Here is a 23,817-nt window from a genome sequence, read left to right as displayed (position 1 = left end):
TACAGTGATTCTATGAGCAAGTGAAGGCACAGGGAATGCCATAACCAAATGGGTCACATTAGATTATTCATTTGCCTTCATGGCCCCTTCAGGAGAAAAAAGGAGCGTCGGAAGTATGACTTGTTCTATACACGTCTGCCATTTCCTTTGCAGTAATAGATGAAAATTGGGTGGTTTGCTTGTGGACTTTGCTTATAGTTGAGTGGAATTAAGCCCTGAGCAGGGAGGGAATTGTCACTTGGAGTTGCCTCCTATCACTTGCAAACAGCTGCCAGTCTCTAGTCCTTTTCTAAATCCTTAAGCTTGGTTCTTGTAGCACTTAGATAGGACTGGAAACAGGTTGGTCGGACAAGTATGAGATGGATTTACATGCTCAGAACAGTTTAATAAGCATGGGAAGGCAATATGCATGCTGCTTCAGCTTCCTTCCATTTAACCTGTGCTTTGCAATGCTTGGCCAGTAATTGCCATGAATTCTTTGTATATGAAGATTGTAGCATATTCTACGTTACATACCAGCAGTTACTAATAAATGTATTAAGCCCTTATATTTTTCAGTCTTTGCCTAGTTCTCAAATGCACTTGACTATAGGAATGTAACTTTTGTCCCTAGTCTCTGTTCCTTCACCCATGACATGTTGTGAAGCTGATAGTTTTGTCCAGCTTCCCTTCCATGCTAGGCATGTCCAGCACATGCCGAGTAAGAATTAATGGTAGGTGCATGTAACGCTGGGTTGTGAAAGTAATTCTTGTTCTTGATTACTTACCATGTCCCTGAACACGCTGGGCTGTGCATAAACTTCGTATGGAAAGAGGCACAGCTCTGCTGCATAGACTTATTGAAGGAACTTCCCTAGGTAACTTTCGTTTCTCAAGCTGCAGCTGGGTAACACCCTGAATACTGTCTTCAGCTTGGTTTTGGGGGTAGGGGTAGGTTGCATAACACCAACTATTGCTTGGGTGTTTGGTAAGGCTACACCCAGCTTAGCAAGGAGAGCAAGTAACATACAAGTATTGAATTTGGTTAGCTTCTCATCTTAGAAAAATGAAGCTTTGTTTTGAAGTGTCACGAAAGCAGGCATCTGAATACTTGCCTGACAAATGTGATAGAGGAGCTATCAGCTTTCTCTCGATGCACTGTCGTTACCAGTGTGCAGCTTTGCTTTTTCACTGCGTAAGCAATGAAGTGTTTTATTAGCTGAGCTGTTTCGTTTCCAGATGTATGGGAATTTAAGCCCAAATGGTTCTCCATTTTGGCTCTCGTGAGGAGGAACGTTTTCTAGTGACCTTGGGGTTTCAGTCCTGCAAATTGGAATTTTGCAGTTCCTCAGCCAGGAGTCACCTTTGGCAAATGATGCTCTCACCATGCTGCCTTGCTTAGGAATAGCGGAAAAGGGTAGTTGAGCTGGGTTTGCAAGTGCTCAGTGCTACACCTGTGGAAGCCCAGGGCTAGTTTTCGCTGCAAATGTCTATCACCTAGGTACTCTTAAACTTTGTGCTTGAAGTTAGAGATGGCAAGGTTCCCTGCACATCTTTTGTAAGGTAACGTTATCAATGTAGTTCTTCAAAAAGTACCAGCCATTTATTGTTAGAGACAGAACTTGCATCTTTCCTTGCTGGAGGGATAAGAGCACTTCAGTGTGTACAAACAGGCGGCATCTGTTGGGCAGGCTAATGGTCTGTTTAATAGTTTATATAGTTCATATAAAGTTTATATAGTTTATAGTTTACAAGATAATAAAACAAGTGGGTAGAATGTTTCCATGGATGGGCCTGACCATTTCAGTTGCCCAGAAACTGTGGTAGCAGCTTTTTTTTTTTTTTAATGAGTTTTAGCTGTAACTGGCAGAGGATTTGTTCAGTTACTTGGGGACCTAAGTCTACAGTGCACTCCTTAGTGGGAGAAAATACGCAGTCAAAGGGCAACTTTACAAAGGGAGAAGCAGAGGGTTTGCATTCCTTTACGCTCAGCAAGTCAGACTCGATTTTGAGATTTGAATTACTATAACATATATCACCCAGAAGACATACTTGATGGGACCATCTCAGCATTCCTTATTGAACAAAGTGCAGGGTATTCCTCTCGCTGCTGATGTTTAGAGCTCCTGTGAGATAATGAGATCACGATGGGTGCAAGGAGGCTGTGCTGGCTGTTACCTTCTGCTTGCTGAGGTCTTCGAGCAAGCCACCTCCTACAGCCAGGTAATTGCAAGTAATTACAAAATAGCACTCTGTGTGTGTGTGTCTCCGGAGCGTCCACTTTTTAACTGGAAGCAATATGACTGTCATTATCTGCTGGAGATAATTGTCTTGTAGGTACAGCAAAATTCTGCCCTGGTTGCTGTAAATCATTGGTGAAAAGCAAAGAGGCAGGGAAGCAACTGCCAGCTCAAGCACTCGTAGCTGTTGAAGAGCTGGGTTGTACCGATCAGGTGGTTTCTCACGTGTCATTATTTTTCCTTGAGGTGATATTCTAATAAACAATAATTTTTTTGTGTGCCCTCTCTAATAGTGCAATACCAAAACTGAAAATGAAGTTATAAGGAGCAGAAGTGTCTAAAAAAGGAGGACTTCTCTAATGACATTTGAGGACAAATGTACGTGATTTCTGAGTTTCTCTATGACCTAGTTGTTTTCGAATCAGGTCAGCATCACTGGCTGGCCCAAAAATTCTCTTTTGACAGAGAAGTACAGCAACTGGATGATGATGACATTTGCTGTCATCTGGCTGAAGTAACAAGCTGTCCCTATGTAGGGTTTGTGCAGGTCTGGGGTAAAAGTGTGTGAAACGCGATCATTTCATCTCTGCAGTTGTGTCATGGTACTTGTCCTGGGGAGAAATGACACAAGGCTTTCTGAGCAGGTCTCAGGGCTTGTTCTACACAAGGGATGGAAGCCAATGAGGTCTTAAAAGTTCATATCAGGATTACCGCCATAACTAGGAGAAGGATGAATATTAAAACAAGTAGGAGAACTATTAGAGCAGTCATGCATCATTTTGGTGTATTTCCTCTATCTTCCTGGAAATCATTCTTGATTGTTGAACATTGCCCATACTGCTTGCTGCAGTTGTGAATTAGCTGAAATCAATAACATGGGGGGATGTTGCTGTCAACTTTAGCCTTTGACAACCCTTATGCTAAGAGATTGCTTCTGTTTATTGCATCTGCATGAGACTAACAAGGGATTGTAATTGCTGAGTAACATGGCTGTGAAAGGACCTCTTTTTTTTTCCTAGCCTTCACGCAGGCAGTAACTTGTTCTTAGTACAGGTGTAGAGAGACCATTTTTAATAATTACATGTTGCATGCATAAATGTTCTCTTAGGAGCTAACTTTTTCACCTGCATTATTAGCATCATTACGACCTGATGCACGGCAGAGCTCATTTAATTGGCAGAGCTATTGCTTTGCTGCTTTCTTTTGGAAGAGAATTGTGTTTTGCAAGTGTCTTAAGCTTGGAGTGAACTTCCAAAACTTTGATGCTGTGTCCCATTGGTGTAGGTTAATTTATGTATCTATTTATGTATTTATTTATTGTTTTTAAGTCAGTATATGCACATAAAAGGCTATTTTGTTTGATATAGTACCTTGTATTAAAACACTGGGAATAGGAGGGGAGGGGATTTTCCTAGTCACTGAATCCAAGTGTGTTTGCTGCAAAAGACCTGTAATCTGGTATTTTAAGGATTTTATTCTGTGGACGGTTGTCTCATAGATGAACTTTGAAATTCATTGCCTTGCTAAGCATTACAATCAGTTCTGTCTTAAAGCTGTGGTTTTGTAACTGGGTTGCAGAGCACTTTGTGAAAGTTGCTTCATTTTCTTAAAAAGCAGTGTAGGCTTGTGGATAGAGATTCACAGCCAAATAACCCTCAAAAAGTGACTTTCCTCTGTAGCTCAGTCTAACCTTTCTAGTAAGGAAAAATTAACCCTCTTTTACCTGCTAGTGAGAAATTCTGTGGGACTTCGGCATACTTGTTTCATTTTATATTTTGAGAAGATTTGTGTATTTTTTTTCCCTTGACATTCAGGAATTTAGTGGTGACCTGAAACTGATCCTACTTAAGCCAGTGGGGGAGGTGTCTTAACTTCACCAGTAATCAAGTGAAGCGAGTACTGGAGAACCCTACACCCGGTTCTTGGAGGCAGTCAGTATGACTGGCATTCAGCTATTCAATGCATCTAGCAATTGTCTGGTGTCGGTGTTGGGGGTATCCCAACAGCCCTTGACTGCTGCCCAAGAAGAGCTGGGTTTTCCTGCATGCCCCATGTCATTTCTGCCCCTGCCCTGCAGGTATTATGGATGCCCGGGATGCTGCAAGCGTGGCTAGGTGGGCAGCTGGATGGAGCTCTGCCTCCTTGTCTCTGCTCAAAGAGTCCAAGCGAGGACTGGATTCCCTTGGAAGTACAGTCGCTGCCTGCCTGCATGTGCCTACCTCCTGGTAAACACCAAGAGAGTCAAGGCAGTTTGTTTTGTTCTCTGAAAGAGGGAGAAGTCTGGTTTGCATTTAATTAAAGCTAGAGCTTTTGTTGGGATGGTTTTTATGGAGTAGCTGACCTGATGTAAATACATACCTGTTGGTTTTTTTTTTTTTATATATATATATATATATATCTGTATCCTCCACAATGCTCTGCAGTGCACGTCCCCTCCCTAAGTGTAAGCTGGGAGGCATAAATACGTCACGAAGGCACATGACGACAGTGAGGCGATTGCACACAGTAAAATCAGAGCCTACCTTTATTTTGTCAGTAGTCATGCAACCACAGTTTAAAACTTGCATAGTATACTGTCACTTGAGAGGTAGGAAAATATCCAGGGCATAGTCAGTCAAGCAGGAGGAGAGAGTGAGCACCTTATTTGTTTAGATCAGCTGAGGCAAAGGGTTTGTAAGCTCTGGGCATGAAAGCCTGTCACCTCCTAGAAATGCCTGCTGCCGCCTGGCCCAGTCCCACGCTACAAGAGAAACCGCACATGCCAGAGACCTCCCCAGCTCCTGCAGGCACGAATAAAGAAAACGACTTCTAGTGCAACCCTTGAAAAAAGCAATGGCAAGAGATGGGGTCAGTGCTGAACTCTAACAGGCAAAGTCAGGCGCTGGGCACACGGGCAGGGAAAGGCACTTCTGCCTTTTCCCAAGGGCTGAGCAGAGGCAGTGACCCCCTGACGAACTGTGCTGCTCAGCCCCTCAGTGCTCTGGAGAGCCAGGAGGGGCATTTGTGGACTGTTCTGCTAGAATAAAGACCTTGAAAGTAGTTTTGATGCTCCTGAAAAGAACCAATTTTCAGTGAAGAATCACCTGAGATGACCCTGCACCAAGAAGTGGCAGAGGATGGGAATGTGGCATCAGGGAGGCGTCTCGCTGGCAATTAGTCTTCAGGCTGCAGGAAAGAAGGGGTTGGTTTCCTTCCTCCCCTCCTTCCCATCTCTTAGTCCTCCAGTCAGTCAGGGCAGGAGCGTTACGGTAGCACTGCTGCCAGCTCCATCCCTCCAGGGCAGCAAAGAGGCATTTAGCCCTCTTGGCTCTGGGGAAGGCGAGGTGTGGGGAAGGGATATGATGTTCAGGCCCAGCACAAGCAGCATGAACAGCAAGGTGCTGTCGGCACAACGGTCTCAACCTGCTGAATTTTTACTTAACATGATACTTAATTGCCAATTAACACAGGCTTCTAATCGCTGATTCAGGTATTGAGATAAAAAAGAAAACATAAGCAATTAAACATTACTCAGTAAAGAATTTTCCTCCCCCTTTCCTGGGTTCAACTTGAGCCACACAGCTCTCCTCCTCTCCTCCTTAGTCTCCATTTCCTACAGCAAAAATGCTGTAGGTTGCCCTCAGTGCATCCCCATTCCTTCAGGGAGATGTCAGCAGCATGGGAGGTTGGGGTTACACACTGCCATCACTGCTGCAGTGTGGGTCTTCCACGGGCTGCAGACCGCCCCAGAGATTAACCCCTCCAGCACGTGGACTGCCTCCATCCAGGAGCACGTCTCTAGCTGCATGTCTCCCCAGGGGTCTCTCCTTCCCCATGCCTCCTCAGATACCTCATTGCACGGCTCCTCACGTGGCATCTCGTCTCACAGCCCCCCCTCTTTCTTAACTCTGTCTGAGCAGTGGTCTGCAGGCTTCTCTCACCAGCTGGCGTTTTGGCACATGATGCCCCCAGCAACCTGAACCCTGCAATTTCTGTCCACCACAGCACTCGTGTGCATACTAAATAGATGCTCATGCATGAGCTGATGGGGCACACATGAGAGATGGTTGATCACGTGTGAGCTGATTGAGCACTCAGGCATAAATTAGTTGGATGCTCGTGTGAGCTATCTCGATGCTTATGAGTAAATAAATTGGGTGCTTGTGCATGAAGTAATTGGATACTTAGGTATAAATTAATTGGGCACTTGTGCGTGAGCTAATTGTGCACTAATGCATGAACTTTTAGGGCATTCGTGTGGAATAATTGGATGCTCATGCATAATTTCATGGGGTGTTCATGCATAAAAGTATCAGGCGCTCATGCATGCCATTAATCCTGCAATTTCTGCCCAGCAGAGGAGGTCACACTCGCATGGTGGTTAGGCAGACAACAGCTTTCTGCTCACTGCCAGCTGGGCACACATGAGCATTTGTTCACACACCTCCCTCTGCCTCCAGCCCTGGCTGGCCAGCAAGCACAGAGCAGTATTTTCTGCAAGAACTGGCCTAGAACAAATCCAAACCCAAACAAACCTCCAGGCAGATGATGATTTTGTTATGCATCGTCCAACATGAGCTTTTATCCTGCTGCGTGTGAATGAATCGACAGTGCTACATTGGAAAAGATATTGATGTTCTTGACCGTCCATGGAAATGGAGCACACATTTGCAGCCAGCGTTAATGAAAAACTCGTGATGGGATCTGTGGGGTCAATGGCTTGCCAGCCTGGCTTTTATACTCGGTTAAATGAATCGAGCGTTTGCACGAGTCACTACAGCGCCAGACCCTGATAAGTCCTGATTTCCAGGAGATCTGCAGCAGCCTCCTTTTGGGAAGACAGCGGGCATGTGGATTTCAATGCCTCTGGTTTCCCAATGGTACCTCTGCCCTCCTGCAAACCCCTCATCCTACCAGTGCCACCACTGTGGCCGTGCTGAGCTAATGTGACTGCATGCCCGGCTTTCCCCCTGCGGGCAGTGGTGCCTGGCAGGCCTGGCCAAAGCCCCCAGTGACAAACCCCAGCGCCCCTTCAGTGCCTTTCTGCTGGTGCCCAAAGTGGGGACAGCTTCAGTTTGGGAAGTCTCGCAGCCCTTGGGCTCAGTGCTCTGCCAGGAGCAAGGATGCACCCTGGGGCGGGGGGGGCTTCTGGCCCCCCACCCCTGCCCCAGAGGCAGCCCCCCCTACTCATCTGGATTTCTCCAAGCCTTTTGGTGCAGTGTTGTTGCTGGGACCTCATTTCTAAACCTCTACACTCCTCTTTGTAAAGCAGAGCCTTTTTATCCAAATTAACTGCAGGAAAGAGCCAGGACCTGCAGGACCCTTGGACATTTCTAGGTAGTTTATGTTATTGTTGCATGAACAATACCCCCAACCTCCCTCTGCTTGACCCCCCGGCTGGCACTCCCCACAGGGCCAGCAGCCTGCCCTGCCTCCAGGCATTTTCTGCTCTTGGGACATGTGTGTAGGTCAGCGCCCCAGGAGCTGGGGTCCACAGGCAGCTCTGGGCAGTCAGCCCCTGCACCTGGCTGCAGGACCTGGCACATTCCAGCTTGTGTAAGATTTCGCCCCAAAGGAGAAGGTCAGCCCAGGCATGGGAGCTCAGTAGGAGCCTCTCGAAAAGGCAAGATGCTGCTGCACCCATTGGCAGCCCATTGCCCCCCAGGGAGGCAGAAGGTCCTGACGCAACTGTGCCTCACACCCTGGAGCCTGTATGACCCCAGAGACACTTCTGCCTCTCTGAGGTGCCTTTCTCGCACCAGGGGCTGGCTCTCCTCCAGCTGCAATCTATCACACTTTGGAAAGCAAACCCACTCCTTCCAGCCCATCATTTTTTCTCACGCCTTCCTCCTTCTTCCCTGTCCCTGCAGTACCCCTGCTTGCCCCCATCCACCGGAAGGACCCCCTCTGGCCTCCTGCACAGCCTCTGCCCCAGTGGACTCACTCTGCCCAGTCTGTTTGCCGACAGGGACATGCTGGCTGGCTGCTGCCCCAGGACCCATCCTGGTCTCGGCTCTGCAGTCCTGGGGGGCACCCTGGATGTGCTCAGATCAGGGTTTGTGAAGAGGCAGCGCTGCAGTGGGTGGCGCAGAAACCTTTCCCTCAGGGCAGAACCTGGCCATCTGGTGGCAAGGCTGCTATTTGGGGTCTGACCAAGAAAGACGTATGTCCCCCTTCTCCCAAGAGAGCAAATGGCAGGAGGTGACCCGGCTGTGTTAACACATTTACACTTTGCAACATGCTCTGTGAGAACATGGGCAATGACCCAGTATGACTGGAAAATGGCCATGTGAAGGCTGGCAGGCTTCCCTTGAAATCATCCAAGAAAGATCTCCCACAGCTTTCCACTCCCTGAATAAAAGAAAATCCTCCATATGAAATAGGGAAGGGAAAATAGGACGGGATTTCATGGCTGTCTCTTGCCCCATCTATAGGATGCACTGAACTCAAAGCGATGGCTGCAGGACACCTGTGTGAAACAGGGCTGGTCCCTCTGGCTCCCTGTATGGGAGGGACAGAGAGACCAGGGCATCTGCTGAGCGACCCTTGCCCCCGCAGCAGACCCCTGCCCGGGGCAGGTGACTCGTGCTTGGGCCAGCATAGCAAGAGCTGAACGTGGATGTGAGGTCCCGCACCTCGGCTTTGCCTCCAGCTTCTCCTTCCCTGAGCCCCAGGAGCTCCTGAATGAGCAGTGGGGAAAGGAGTGGCAGTAGGGTTAGAAAAGTAACCCCGAGAGCTGCTCACCTCCACCCTGCCTTGGACACAGTCAAGGAGTCAGGCTGCCGTGAATGGCAAACCCTCCTCTGGGGCACTCAGACACCCGGCAGGGAAGGGTTCTAGCTGTTTTCTCTCTGTCCTTTATCTTCCCGCCACCTTGTTTTCACTTCTACATCATTAAGAAGGGGGCATTTCCACCGGGCCAAAACTGACTTGTTTGCTCTGTACCTGCCTGGGGAGATTTGTTTTTTCCTCTGGGCTTGGTTTATTTGGGTTCAGGTTTGTCTCTTTGGTTGTATTTCTTGTTTTGTTGGTGCCAGTGCAATGACAGCTTTGGTTTCTGTCGGGGTTTCTGCAGTGCTGGTCCCTAGAGGAGCCCCCTTTGAGGACTGGGCAGGGGGCAAGAACCATCCCTGCGCCCCCAGAAGTGCCGCAGTGGAGCTGCCTCGCCCCGGACTGCGGTGAGGACACTCCCCGGGTAGTTCTTGGCCTCACGAGGCGCGACGCCGGCCCTGCCCACGCGTGGGCCGAGCGCGGGACGCTCCGCCAGCCCACCTGCAGCCCGCGGGGCGCCGCCGGCTGCCCCCGGGCGGGGCGGCAGGGCGGAACCGGGGCGGGGTCTGCGGGAGCGGGTCCCACGGGGCGGATCCCAGGGGGGTTTCCGTTTCCGCCGCCACCGCCTTGTGGTTAGTCCTGCTGTGGCGCGGGCGGAGTCGGAGTCAGCCCGTTCGGGGGGCTGCTGCGGCCTGGCCTGGCCTAGCCCGTCCTGCCGGGGCCGGCGCGCTGGGGACCGGACCGGGCGAGGGGTGGCCGTGTGGGTGCTCCGCAGCCCGGCGAGGCTCCGGCTTCCCCCTCGTTCCCGTCGCTGGGGAGCACCGTCCCACCTCGGGCGGTATCACGCCGTGCCCGCAGGTAAGCCGTGCTGGGGCCGGGGCAGCGCGGAGCTGCCTGCGGCGGCCGTGGGGTTTTGGGGCCGGGGGGAGCAGGGGCAGCCCCGTCCCGCCCTCGCTTGCTCCCCGCTGGGGCCGGGCAGCGTGTGCCGCTCCCGGCGCGGGTCGGGCAGCGGCAGCCCCAGAGGCTCCGGCAGCGCCGGGCGGCTCCTGGTGCCCGCACGGGCAGAGGAGGGCCCCGGCTGCTGCCGACCGCGGCCGAGGGTCCCTGAGGAGTTTAGGAGTATGTGTGTGTGCTCTGGAGGAGGGGGGGGCCGCTGGAGGAGGTCCCCTGGAGCGGCGGGTTCTGGAGGAGGGGAGTGTCCCTGAAGGTCTTTTTTTTTCCCCTGAGGGGTTCCCCGGAGAGTGGTCGGTGCCTTCCCTGCCTGGCCGGGCTGTTGCTCCTGGGGTGCCTGCGCAGGGCTCCTCGCGGGGGGCTGCAGCTGCTGTGCCCCGGGAGGGGTTTGGAGTGTGTGGGATGTGGTGATGGGGAAGTAAAGCCTGAAATATGGTCAAATAAAGCGACCCCCTACTCGTGCTAGTGCTGCCCTACAGCAACAAGGGGCTGGGCCCTCCCTGCAGGGAGGGTGCCCCCTCCCCAGTTCCCAAGCATTCCCTGAAACTGCATGTGGGGCCCCGGAGGCAAAGGGCTGCGGGTGGGCTATACTCCCCCAACATCACATCACACCCTAGGTACCAAAACAGAAGGTCAGTGCTGGGTTTTCAGCCTTCAAAATGGAGACTAAGTGCTGCAATTTTGGGGCTCAAAACCAGAGCAGGAGTCCTGCATTTCTGAAGCTTAAAACCAGACTAAGCCCTGTGTTTTCGGGACTCAGGGAAAAAAAAACAAACCCAACCCTTATGTGCTGTGTTTTAGGGACTAAAAATGCAGACTAAGTCCTGTGTTTCCATTGTTGAAAACGGAGACAAATGCTGCATTTTTGGGCCTTGAAAATGAGCTCTGGGAGCTGGTTGTGTGTCTCAACAGCAGAGGCAGAGCCCTATGTTTGTGAAGCTCAGAAGGTCCTGCGTTTTCAGCACCAGAAAATGGAGACTAAGTAATTTCTTTCTGAAGCTCAGAAGCATGATACATGTTCTGTTGTTTGTTTGTTTTTTTTCTGAGCCCTGTAAAAGCAACTGAAGTCCTTTATTTTTCAGGGCTCAAAACCAGAGGGTGAGCACTGCATTTCTGAAGCTCAGAGAAAGACTAAGTCCTGTGTTTTCAGTGCTTGAAAATGCAGGCAGTCGTGTGTTTCTGGGACTTAGAAAAAAAATTGCTGCGCTTTTGGGACTTGGAAATGGAGGCTAAGTTGGCTATTTTCAGCCCCCAAAATGGAGGCTCAGAGGGGGACTTGGGGCAGGCAGGTGGGAAACAGAGGGGGGTGGTGGGAGGGTGTTAGGGGCAGGGTGTATGGACCCCCACCAGAGGTGAGGGTCTGGTCTCATTGTTCCCCAAAGTTAGTCTGGCAGACACCAGGCCAAACTCAATGTCTGAGATGGGCAAGAGGTGCTTTTTCCAGCTCTTTATTCAAGGTTTGTATAACCACTGGAATAGTTACAAAGTCAATATTTAGACAACATAGAATTATGACAGTGATTGATTTACAACCTTGCCAAAAGCCCAGATTGCTGGTGTTGTGGTTTAACCTCAGTCAGCAACTGAGCACCACACAGCCGCTCGCTCGCTCTCCCCCCCGTGGGATGGGGGAGAGAATTGGAAGAGCACAAGTGAGAAAAATTCATGGGTTGAGATAAAAACAGTTTAATAATTGAAATAAAATAATAATAATGTAATAATAGTAATAATAATACACAAAGCAAGTGATGCACAGTGCAATTGCTCACCACCCGCCGACCGATGCCCAGCCAGTCCCTGAGTAGCGGCCCCCCTGGCCAGCTTTCCCCAGTTTATGTACTGAGCATGATGTCATGTGGTATGGAATGTTTCTTTGGCCAGTTTGGCTGTGCCCCCTCCCAGCTTCTTGTGCACCTCCAGCCTTCTCAGTCAGTAGAGCATGGGAAACTAAAAAGTCCTTGGCTAGTGTAAGCACTACTTAGCAACAACTAAAACATGGGTGTGTTATCAACTTTGTTCTCATCCTAAATCCAAAACACAGCACTGTACCAGCTACTAGGAAGGAAATTAACTCTATCCCTGCCAAAACCAGGACAGCTGGTAACAAGGGGGAGCATCAATTAAAAAGACAGAGCATCCAGCAGTTGAAGTGTGTAGGAGCTGGAGCTGCAGTGTCAAGTTGAAGCATCCATCATCCGGAGCTGGAAGAAGCGGGAGCATCTCGGAACTGGAGCTGAAGTTACCTGTAACTGAAACAAGCTTCATTGGCTGGAGGTTCTTGTAGCTGAAGCTGCTGTATAGAGCTGGAGCTTCAACGAGCTGTAATAACCTGAAACTAAAACAAGCCCAACCATCCATCAGCCAGAGCTGTAAGAAGCAGAAGCATCTCTTAGCTGGAGTTGTAACAAGCTGGGGTGTCCATCAGCCAGATCCATACTCCGAGGTGGGTGCAGGCAGGGCTGTCCCCAACAAGGAACTAGGAACAGCAGGGAGTCTGGTGGGGATTAAATCCACTGCACTTGCCTGTCTCTCCCAGGCCCAGTCATGTTCCTGAGGGCAGAAGTGAGGTGGGGGTCCTCCCAGCTCTCCTGGGGCAGGCTTGCTGCGAGGGGGTGCAGGCTGTGGAGCGTGGGTGAGGTGGTAGCACAAAGCAGCAGAGTCTCCTCTGTCCCTGCAAAGGGGAGAGAAACCAGTCAGTCAGAGCTCCCGGGTGTGCAGCCCAGCCCCACACAGCCCCAGAGACCCCTCAGGAGATGCCTGTCCCCCTCCCCAGCCAGAAAAGTCACATTTCTCTCCAAAAGGGCAGGCAAGAAAGAGCATCTTGCTCAAACCCCTCTGCTAAGTGGGGTGCATTTCAGCATAGCACAAAACGATGGAGAGCAGCACGGGGGCTGAGGACAGGCTGTCCCCAGCCTGGCACAACTCTGCTGTCAATGGGGTGCAGCTGGGTCAGTCCCCAACAGCTCTTGCTGCACCTTCCCTGAACTCCCTTCCCAGCCCCATAAACGTGAGGCACAAACCGTCCAGGAGGGGTTTTGGTCTGAGGGGCTGCACCAGCTCCCACAGCACTGCTGCACCCTGGCGCTCTCCATGTGACACTGACCCCCCCTACACCCATGTTTGTACACTGCCAAGAGGGGCAGCCTGCAGAGGGGATCGAGTGCTCACCCACCACCCTCCTTCATTGCTGGTACCTGGGGCCCAACACTGAACTCCGCCCAGGGAGCTCCTGGCCACTGTTGGGCCAGACCCTGACAGCTCTTGCTCCAGCTTGAGCCCCTGGCCACAGAAACCCTCAGCTCAGCTGTGGGAGCAGCCACAGAGGCAACCTTGTAATGGACTGGACAAGAGGGACAACTGCTGAGCTGGGAGCCCCAGGCATCCCTGATGAGCTCAGCAGGGAGCCGAGACCTCCTTGTGAGCCAGCACAGAAACCACAACAACAGTGAGCTGACTTTCCAGGAACAACTGCTCTGGAAAGCAGTGTCTTACACCCACTTAACATGTCTACACAAAAAAAGGTTTAAAAGTAACACAATACCTACCCAAGATGAGTTTCTTTGCAAGAGCTGCTCCGCAGGAGATCTGGACAGATGGACCCTCGCTGGGGATGCCTGTCTGATTCCTGACTCCATGACGCGGGATCATTGGGACAAGAGGCTTTTCCATTGTTCCTGTTCCTGGCAGCCATTCAGTGAGTTTCATGCCGGTAACACCTCAAATAATACATGCAGGTGTGTGTATAGGTAAGTGATCATAATAGCGGTCATTTATAGTAGCTTTTAATAAATTCACAGAAACAAAGCCTCCATGTCCTTGTGTACTATAGCATCCTACAAACCTGCTGTCGTGACCTTCACGCACCCGTGGATCATGTCACCCTCATAGGTCGTGGCAGTGACACCTGCACAGCCTGAGCAGTGGGGACAGGGACACACGCCCCAGGCTGGTGTCACCCAGCTTGGCCTGGCTCAGCCGTGCTGTCCTGGTTTTGGCTGGGATAGAGTTAATTTTCTTCCTTAGTAGGTGGTACAGTGCTGTGTTTTGGATTTAGTATGAGAATAATGTTGATAACACACTGATGTTTTAGTTATTGCTAAGTAGTGCTTACACTAGTCAAGGACTTTTCAGCTTCTCATGCCCTGCCAGCGAGAAGCTGGGAGGGGACACAGCCAGGACAGCTGACTCAAACTGGCCAAAGGGATATTCCATACCATATGACATCATGCTCAGTATATAAACTAGGGGGAGTTGGCCGGGGAGGGTGACCGCTGCTTGGGAGCTGGCTGGGCATTGGTCAGCAGGTGGTGAGCAATTGCATTGTGCATCACTTATTTTGTATGGTCTTTCATCATTATTTTCCTTTCCTTTTCTGTCCTATTAAACTGTCTTTATCTCAACCCATGAATTTTACTCTTTTTTTTCCCCCTCAGTTCTCTCCCCCATCCCAGTGGGATGGGGGGAGCGTGAGCAAACAGCTGTGTGGTGTTTAGCTGCCTGCCGGGTTAAACCACGACAGTCCTTCTGGCACCCAACATGGGGCATGAAGGGTTGAGATAATGACAGATCTGAGCAGAGCATGTTAAGGCAAATTTGTTATAAGCATTCATCATATTGGTTTAATAGTCGCTGGTCACAATGTTGATTAATTTACTCTCAAAGTTGTCATGCTTGCTCTCAAAGTTGTATTATGTAACACCTTACTTGCTGTATATGTTCCCTGTTGTGCTGTTTATCACCTCTGGGAGCTGGATCAAGGATATAATTTTGCTGCACTGTGTAACACTACTGGTTTATGATATGATAAAATTATTGGTCATGAGACTAATTTTTGTATTTCTACTTTTGTATTTGTACTCTGCTATATAGATATTTGTACATGGCTATACTATACCAGCTACTAGGAAGAAAATTAACTCTATCCCAGCTGAAACCAGGACACATGCCCACCCCGCAGCCCCTGCACAGAGGAGGGGGTCCCCAGCAGGGCTAACTCTGCTCTGGCCAGCCCAGGGGGAGGCACCTGTGGACCCACCTGTGACATCCCACACCAGTGCAGCAGACCTCCCACCACCCCATGCAGCCCTCAGCCCAGGGACAGGCACCACAGCCTCCAGCAACACTCAGACTGCTCCTTGGCTGGGTGAGCAGCAACACCACCCCCACCCCCCACAGTGGGGTTTTGCTGAGCAGCAGCCAGACACAGCCCTGGGGCGCCTGAGCCCACAGAGTTCTGCCGAGGGTGCAGCACCACCAGCCTTCCATCCCTATGGCACAGCACCTCTCCTGTGATGCATCCCCTGAGACTCCCACGCCCTGGGTTGCGCTGGGCATCTCCCACCCTAGCCAGCAGCAAGTGACCCGCAGCCCCCAGCTCAGCCCTGATGGCATGGTTGGGCATGGAGCTCTTTGTCTGCCGTTTCAGGCACTCACTGGGCATAGCCTGCAGCTCCTGCATCCCCTGATGCTCCTCGGACAAGGTAGGCACGTGCCCCTCACCCAGGCTCAGGGGTAGCTGTACCACCGCAGCATCACCTGCGTGGACAAGAGCCCCATGGCGACACAAGGGCAGAGCTGCGGCAACCAGAAGTGTAGCTCCAGGTTCTCAAAAGAATAGGAGGAATGATAACATTTCTCCCCGGTGGAGAAATCTCCAGCTCAAGGTCCATCCCTGCCCCACATGCAGCCCCACTGCTCCCTGCAGCGTCCCTGTCTGTCCACAGGGCTTGGGGGACAGAGATGCCCATCAGAGGGGGATGGGGCAACCTGAGGCACAGCTTCCCAATGTGGAGGAAAAAAAAGGAGGAGAATAGTAAAAACCTATGCATAAATGTAAGAACTGTTGGTTTCAGTTGAAATACAAATCTTTGGTTTGTTTTAAAAGAAAAAATAGACCTGGTAGGTAACAAGCACAGACAGAGGATTGGGGAATAATTGTCTACAGTATCTTAGCTAAAAGATTGCATCAACTTAAGGAAATGACAATTCAGTTACCACAGGTTGTAAAACGTCACCCCAAAGGCCCCAGGACAGGGACCCTGTCCTGGCTGTTGCTTGTGCCACACGCAGCTGCAGGGCACAGGGACTGCCACTGGGGCAGAGCCAGCTCTGACAGGGGCTTCCTGCCACTGAGGTGCCTTACCTGGTGGTACTGTGGGGCATGTCCATGTCCCTCGGCCTCCCTGGGACATGCTGCCCCGATCAGTCCTGATGGTGCTCAGCCCCAAGGGCTGTGTTGCTCTCGGGGCAGGACAGCTGCAGCGGTGCCGAGTCCTGGCACACAGCACTGGGAACAGCAGCTGGTGTCGTCTCCTGCCCCAGACTGCAGGGATCCCATGGGAGAAACGAGATCCCTGTGGAAAAACAAGCTTGTCATGTCTTTTGTTGATGTGAAGACGGTGAAACACGTGGCGCGTTTCCCCGAGCCATGCGCCAGCAACTGCCCGTGCTGGGGATGTCTGGTAGGGACAGACTGCACCAGAACCAGTACAGGACAGCCGCATACATCTCATCCCCCCACCCACAGAAGCAGCAGCCCAGCGCCCTGGGCAGCCCCAGCCAGGCCTGCTCACCCCGTGCCAGAGGCGTCCCGGCCAGCAGCCATACATATGTCAGCACCACTCACCACCAACGCTTCCCAGGGTGGTCTCGTCACCCAGAGCCCAAGCAGTGTCATGGTCACCTCCATGCCTGCAGTGCTGTCCGCTGTCTCTAGTAACCCCGCAGCAGCAGGATGGTGTTGGGGACTGCAGTAGCACCAGTGACAGCAGAGCAGGAGCAGCAGGCGCCTAGCACCCCCCACCCAAGTCCCATCGCAGGGGACACCTGGGCTGGTCACCCCTTGGACATCTGGCACAGCCTCCTACCCCCATCTCTTGTACTCCCTCAGCCCACACCCCCCACATATGTACCCCCAGCCCCCAGGACATGCACCCTCGGGCAGCATGCAGCCCTCTAGGCCTGGGGAGATCCCCCACATCCCACTGCCCCCAGGACATCGTAGGGCAGAGGAACAAGGAGGATTTTGGGGTAGGGGTGGGATAATAGCACCGGGACTGGAGCTCTACGGCCTGAGATACCCGGTCTGCGGGCAGGACGGGTCCGGGAACGGCTCCTCCCGGCCAGAGAAAACAAACAGGACCGGAGCAGAGCCACCGAGACTAAGCCAGGACTGACTGAGTGCTGGAGGTACAGCACAGAAAGAGCACGGCGGACGGCTCTTAAATCCCTGCAGAGAGGGGCGGGGCGGCGGTGGGCGGAGTGAGGGGTGGGGATGGGCGGGGCGAGGGGCGGGGAGGAGCGAAAGGGCGGGAATGGGGCGGGGTAGGGCGGAGCACGGGCGGACCGAGGGGAAGGGAGAGGGGTGGGGCGAGAGATGAGGGGCGAGGAGGGGGCGGAGCGGCGCCAGAGGGGCGGGGACGGCCGGAGAGAGGGCGGGGAGGGGATGGGCGGAGAGAGGTCGCGGGGCGGGGCGGAGCGAGAGGGCTGGCGGAGCGGAGACTGGGCGGGGGCCCCCTAGCGCCGCCTGGCGGGCGCGGGGCGGGACTGCCCTCCCGGCGCGGCGCCTCCGGTGCCGCAGAGGGCTGGGCTCTGGCCGTCCCGGAGAGCACGGTGGCCGTGCGGCTGGCCGTGCTCTGCAGCCACGACAGCCACAGCAATGATGATAGGCACAGCCCAGACGCAGGGAGGGGCAGGATGCAGGCGTCAGAGGCAGGGCTGGAAAGAGAGAGCACTTTTTTTCCGTGTTTTTTTGGCAGAGGGGCAGAGAAGAGGGGCTTCTTCATAACTTGGGTTTCTAAAAAAAGCAAGGAGACCACTGCAAAACAGCGATAACTTCCTGGTTGTGCATAATACAGGGATGATACTTTTGCATGTAAAGGATCTAAAACGCTTTGTTTAGACTTTGGGGCCAGGATGCCACACATGCAAGGGCCACTGGATTTGCTCAAGAAACCAGGCTGGGCTGCACCTGTGTGGTGTTAATGGCCCCTCAATGTGCTGCCAAAGGGGGCTCCTGCCCCATACCCAGGGAAGGCAGCTGGAATCCTTATAAATAGCTTCCCAGGAGCCAGATGAAGGTTTTGGTTGTGCTGCAGTGTGGTGTGAGGGAGCTCAGAGATGCTGGAAGGGTCCTCAGTGTGTTCAGGACTAGTGCTGCAGAGAGACACAGGCAGATGCAGGTACGGGGTGGGAGATGGGGTCTTGGAAGGTTCAGAAATAGTAAGAGTCCTAGAGTGATTTTTGGGGTTGTGGGCTTCACAGGCAAGCTTTTTCCTTAAATAATTGCCTAGATAGGGTGGGATGTCACTTTAAGTTTTTGTAGCTCTGAGGTAATGAGTACAAAGCTGTGGGAGGGTGGTGAGGCTGGGAGCTCCTGGAAGTGCTGCTGGGCTGGCAGGAGCTGTGCCTGAGGGGGAAAAGTGGGCAGCTGCCAAGGGGGGTGTGTGGGGCTCCAGGCAGGGCTGAGCCTGGGTGCTGGAGTGCCTGCAGTGGGAAAATGGAGGGCCTGGTGCCTGAGGAAAGTGGGTGCTTCCAAAAGGCAGTAGGGGAAGAATGATGGAGGCGGGTTTTGGTAGCTCTTTTCAAGTTCCCTCTCTCCTTACTAGCTTGGGAGGCCTTGGGGGGCCCATAGTGTTACTGTAAGTCGGCAGATTAAAAACTCTCTAAGACTCAATTTGGAGTTTTAGAAAGCAGGCATTCTTTATTGCGGCACCAGGCACTCAGGGGATCATTCCAACCTAATGTGTGTGCTGAGTTGTTCAACTTCAGAAGTTATATACAATTAAAATATACATATTCATTAGATTTCCTAGTAATGATTAACATATTCATGTTACTTCCTGGAACTCATCAACATATGTAAAAGTCTTTAATGCATGTGCTTTTATGTTCATTGGTGGTCTCTCAGGGTCCTCTGGTGGTCATCAATAGTCTTCCTCACTGTGTCCTTTTGCTCACCTCTTCAATTTGGCTCCTTCAGTCTGAGTCATTCTTGTCTTTCTTAAAGGTTAACTTTAAAGGTTAACTATTGATGTATGGTTTGCCCTTGCTCTCTCCTATTACTGTTACAGGGTGTTACATATACTTCTGAACACTGATGTTATCATTCTCTCCTATTCTTTGAGGATCTGGAGCTATACTTCTAAGCACTGATGTTATCATTCCCTCCTATTTTGAGAACCTGGAGCTACACTTCTGAGTGCTGACGTTATCAATAGTACAGGCTGGGGGATGGCTGCTGGGGGCTGCTCTATCTCATAACCCCAGACCAGCGTGACAAGTCTTCTCCTTGCCTTGCAAGCCCGGAGGTGGCTGCTTTGGGTTTGTATGGCAAGCCTGTGGCTAGCTCTCTGAATCATCTGGGCAATGTAAATGGTGCTGGGGAGACCCAGAGTTCACTGGGAAGCAGGTGTCCTCCTCCACAGCTGCAGGTGTGGACACATCATAGTCATAGGCTCCCTGCTCACAAAATAATACCACTCAAAGCCTAGAAAATGAACTGGAGTGAGATGGCTGCTCAGCCAGACCTGGCGTGGTGTGGCACTGCTGGTACCTGCATATCAACCGCTATCAAGGTGTGCCCTGCCTCCAGACTGTTGCCTTCAGTGAAGTTTCTGGTGCTTTGTTAGAGCAGAGCTGTAGGGGGTTATGGTTTAGCATTGGTTAGTGCTGGAGCCACACACCACTGGATCATCTGGCAATCAAGATGTTACCCAGACCAAAGCGCAGCTGGGTTTTAGTCCTGTTTGCTGGTATGTGTGTACACTGGCTGTATCACCTGCAGGAGCACAGCCTGGCATAAACTTGCTGGGATACAGCTTACTCCTTCAAAAATAAATGCTTGCACACATCTGGGTCAGCAGAATGAATTTATATGGGCTCAGTGTTTTAGGGTGGTGTGGTACCTCCAACCTGGCAGCAGACCCCCTCCCAGGGCCTGGATGTGATCTTCCAGTCTCACCAAGGGTCAGCCCTTTTGCTCTTAAAAGAGGAGTGCTGAGGCTCTCCAGGGAAGGTACTTCCTGATGGAGCTGTGAGGTCCTGCTGAGCCTCACCAGGGGCTGTGCTTCAGGCTCCTGGGTATTGGCAGCCCAAGCCTGGGCTCTCCTGGAGTGGGGGTCTCTAGGTGGCTTCCCCACCTTGCCCATCAGGCCTAGATCCCACCCTGCTCTGCCCTCAGGCTGCTGCTGTCTGTTGGGTCTTCAAAGCTTCTCTATGACTGTGCTTCCCACCTGCTGTGTGAGAGGGGGATGATGGGGACACACACACGTATACTCAAATGCCACCCTGGTGTTGAAATTCTGCTCTGACTTGAAGACTTGGAGGAAATTTTCCCTCCTGTGGCCACCTGAGTGAGCCGAAGGGCATGGCCAGCAGCCAGCCCTGGGGAGTTAAAGGCTCCTGCATGTCTTTTGGAGGCAGAGGTGGCTTAGCCCTGGTGCCTGTACTGGCCTGGGGCTGCTGCTCCTGCAGCTTTCCCCACCCATGGCAGCCCAGGGCAAGGGGAGCCAGTAGGACCCCTGGGGGATGTAATCTGACCCAGATTAAGGGAAAATGTGCATTTTCCTGCTGCTGATGGCAGCCCCTGTACAGCTGGAAAGGTCTGCTAGATCTGTGAAATAAATGCTTAAAAGTGTGTGGGGAAGAGCCTTATTTCCTTCACTTCCATAGCTCTTCCCAGATGCTCATTCCCGTGCAGGACAGGGCGCTGCCGCAGAGTGCGGGTAGAGGAGCAATGCTGCTGGAGTGCTTGGCCTGTGAACTGGCAAGGTGAATGTGGAAAAGATTAAATGGGGTGTTTTTATGTAAAAAATCATCTTAAGTGGGTGCATGTGGTTGAAACCCTGAGGAAATCACATCAGAGCACAAAATACTTGTGCTGATTTAAAAAAAAAAAAAAAAATGACAATTAAAGGAAGTGAGAGGGCCTCTGGCATTAAGCTGAGCTCGGGGGAGGTGCAGGCTGCCTGGTGTGGCAAAGGTGCCCGGCATTGTTGGGTACTGAGGCCATGCAGGCAGCGGGGCGATGGGATGGGCAGGGGCTGTGCTGGCATGGAGGGGTAGGAGCTGGCAGGCAGCGGGCAGGGCAGGCATCAGGCGAGAAGCTGTGGTATGTGCCTGGCAGCTGTGGGTAGGAGAGCCCTGGGGGGCTTTGGGGGTGCCTCATGTGTCACTGGGGGGGTTTCTTTGTGCTTTACCAAGAGATTTTGGGTGTCCTGGGTGTCACTGAGGAGGTTTTTGGGTATGCCACTTGTCACTGAGGGGGATTGTGGGTACCCTGTGTGTCCTTTGGGGGAGCTATGGATGCCCTGCGTGTCACTGAGGGTGGTGCTGAGGGTCCCTCACGTGTCACTAGGGCGGTTTGAGGGTGCCCCATGTGTCACAAGGGGGTCCAAGAATGCCACATATATCACTGAGGGTGTCTGTGGGTGCCCCACATCTGAGGGGGGCTGAGGGTGCCCTGCATGTCACTTAGCAGGGCTGTGGCTGCCCCACGTGTTGCTGAGGGGATTTGGGTGTCCTGAACATCACTAAGGAGAGTCTTGTGTCCCCTGAGCATCTCCGGGGGGGCTGTGCGTGCCCCACGTGTCTCTGAGGGGGGCTGCGGGTGCCCCCTGTGCCACGGCGGGGGCCGGGGCTGCCCCGCTCTCCCCGGCAGCACGGCGGCGGCAGCTCCCAGCCGGGGCCGCCCGCTCGCGCGTCCCTCGGGAGCGCGCGGCGTTTCCCGCCGCTTCGGGCTCGCGAGCCGTTGGTGGGCGGCAGGTTTAAAGCCGCGCTCGCGCCCGCAGAGCTGCAGCCGCGCTAAGGCGCGGGGAGTGAGCGCCTGCGGCCGGGGTGCGCTCCGCGGGGCTTCATAATAAACCGGGCAGTCGCCCCGGGGCAGAGTCTGGGCTATTACAGAGGGCACAGAGGGGGCGTACTGGGCAGGGAGTAGGCAGTTCCCTCGGAGCACAACACAGTGCTTCAGGGGAGAATTTTGGGGAAAAACCGAGGTAATTTAGAGGGGACACGGGACAGTTCTGCAAAAAGCTGAGATAACTTAGAGGGGACACGGGACAGTTCTGCGAAAAGCTGAGATACAGCTTATGAACACTTATTGTTCTAAACCTATTGTTCTAAGTCTTTGGTTGAAATCCCATCTCTGTGGTCTTTCTGATTATATTTATACTCTCACTTGACATTGGGTGGCAGCAGTCCTATAAACACACTATTCGCTAATCCCTTTCCTCCTCCTCCTCCAATATTTTCACAGTTCAAGTGCCAAAGCAATAAATTGGAAGTGGTTATCAAAAGTTTGACACTTCTATAAGTATTTATGCAAAATACTTGACTAGTTAGCTGTTGTCTTTCTCTCCCCTTGATGGCAGAAAAGTGCATTTCCATAAAACTCTTAGACCAAATGTTCCTCGGAGTGGTGGGGGGAGTGAAAAGGTTTTCTCTGGTTTCTGACTTTTTCCTTGCGCCTGACTGACTGGCCAGCCCTGCAATGGAAACAGCACATCCACAGTATTTCCCTTTCAAGGTGGTTTGTTTCCAGATCCTCTGCTCTGACCGTTGTGCTTCTTGGCTGCAAATTTCAGTCTCCTGCAGGCTTCCCCTTGTCCTTAATGAGGCTGCATCAGTTAAATTAATCAATTATGTTGCTGTTACTCCCTTTAGCACATTACACCATCACCACTGCCAGCTCCTTCAGGAGAAGGTTTTTGTCTGTGATGAGCAAAACGTCACTAAGAATCCGCCCATTTCTCCTGCATCTACAGCAAGAGGCCTTGAAGGAAATCTTTAGTGATTTCATTTGCAGTTTAAACATACATTTTGCAATTTAACCGTATATTTTCAGGAGAGAAACTGTTTCTTTTCTGAAACACAATTCTCAAAATGCGGCTGTGAAAGTGTCACCGAAAATCGGGAAGGAAACTCCTTAACACTGGGTGTATTAAAGAGCAGGCATTACTTTATTCAGTGCTGGGTGCATGGGGGATCTCTCTGCCTAGCATGCACACCGTACGTTGCATCAACAATCCCTTATATGGTTCTTCGATATACATATGCATCACATTTCTTGGAACAATCATACATATTCATTACATTTCCCAGAACTAACTATAATATCTGCATAGTCTTCCACGCATGCGTTTTGAGTCTTTTAGGAGCTTCTACAGGGGTCTCGGGTGGTTTCTAGTGGTCTCTGCTGTTTCTAGTGGTCTCTGCAGGAGGTGAACTTTCAAACTTTTCACAAATTGGCTCATCACCGCCTTTTGTTACAGTTCTGGTTGTCCTTGTCTGGTTTCTGCTAGTTCTTACCTATTTCATGATGTGCTCATTAGTTTAGGCCTTGTATGCTTGAGGTATGCTTGATTAATCCAGCCATTTATCTCGCAACTATTTACAACAAAAGCTTTCTGTCCTCGCTTTTCCCCTGGAGGTCTTCTGGCACTTCTGCAGCACATGGGAAAGGTCTTTCCCAGATCTCCCAGGTAACCCACCAGACAAATCTTTGGGACCCTGTAAGATACAGTGTTTTGCAATGAGACCAAGAACTGGTAGGATTTGTTAAAACTCGTCCCTGTTTCTAGTCCAAGAAAAGAGATGGTGTTGCATATGACAGCTGTGGTCTTGCAATGGACAGCCAACAAGAAAAAACTAAGACATGATTAATTAAAAGAAGCATCTTAACAACTGTTAAGTGCACGTTTCTCTTTCCGTGGCTCAGTCCTCCAAGGGGATAGGATGAGAGATTCAGCCAGAAGCACCAGATTTCACGACTAGGCTGGATTATTAGTGGTTTGTTGTTTGGGCTGGGGTTTTTTGCCTTTGATTTTGATGAATGTTCATGTGATCTTCTAGTCGGGCAAATTTGTTTTCCATTACTCTTGCTAAATTATCTCAAAACATA

The 23,817-nt window shown here is 51.7% G+C and overlaps 1 long non-coding RNA gene across 2 annotated transcripts in view; it reads left to right on the top strand.

Moving 5' to 3' along the window:
- The first annotated feature begins 9,639 nt into the window (after positions 1-9,639).
- Positions 9,640-23,817, top strand: part of LOC143159715 (uncharacterized) — a 71,693-nt gene continuing 57,515 nt past the window's right edge. For both annotated transcript variants that reach the window (XR_012995207.1, XR_012995206.1), the window contains exon 1: positions 9,640-9,827. This is a non-coding gene — a long non-coding RNA (uncharacterized LOC143159715). The remainder of the gene's footprint in view (positions 9,828-23,817) is intronic.

This window comes from Aptenodytes patagonicus, chromosome 4, assembly GCF_965638725.1.
Source record: "Aptenodytes patagonicus chromosome 4, bAptPat1.pri.cur, whole genome shotgun sequence".
Taxonomy (NCBI): domain Eukaryota; kingdom Metazoa; phylum Chordata; class Aves; order Sphenisciformes; family Spheniscidae; genus Aptenodytes; species Aptenodytes patagonicus.
Note: the sequence above shows the minus strand (reverse complement) of the source record. Positions and strands in the feature narration are given on the sequence as shown.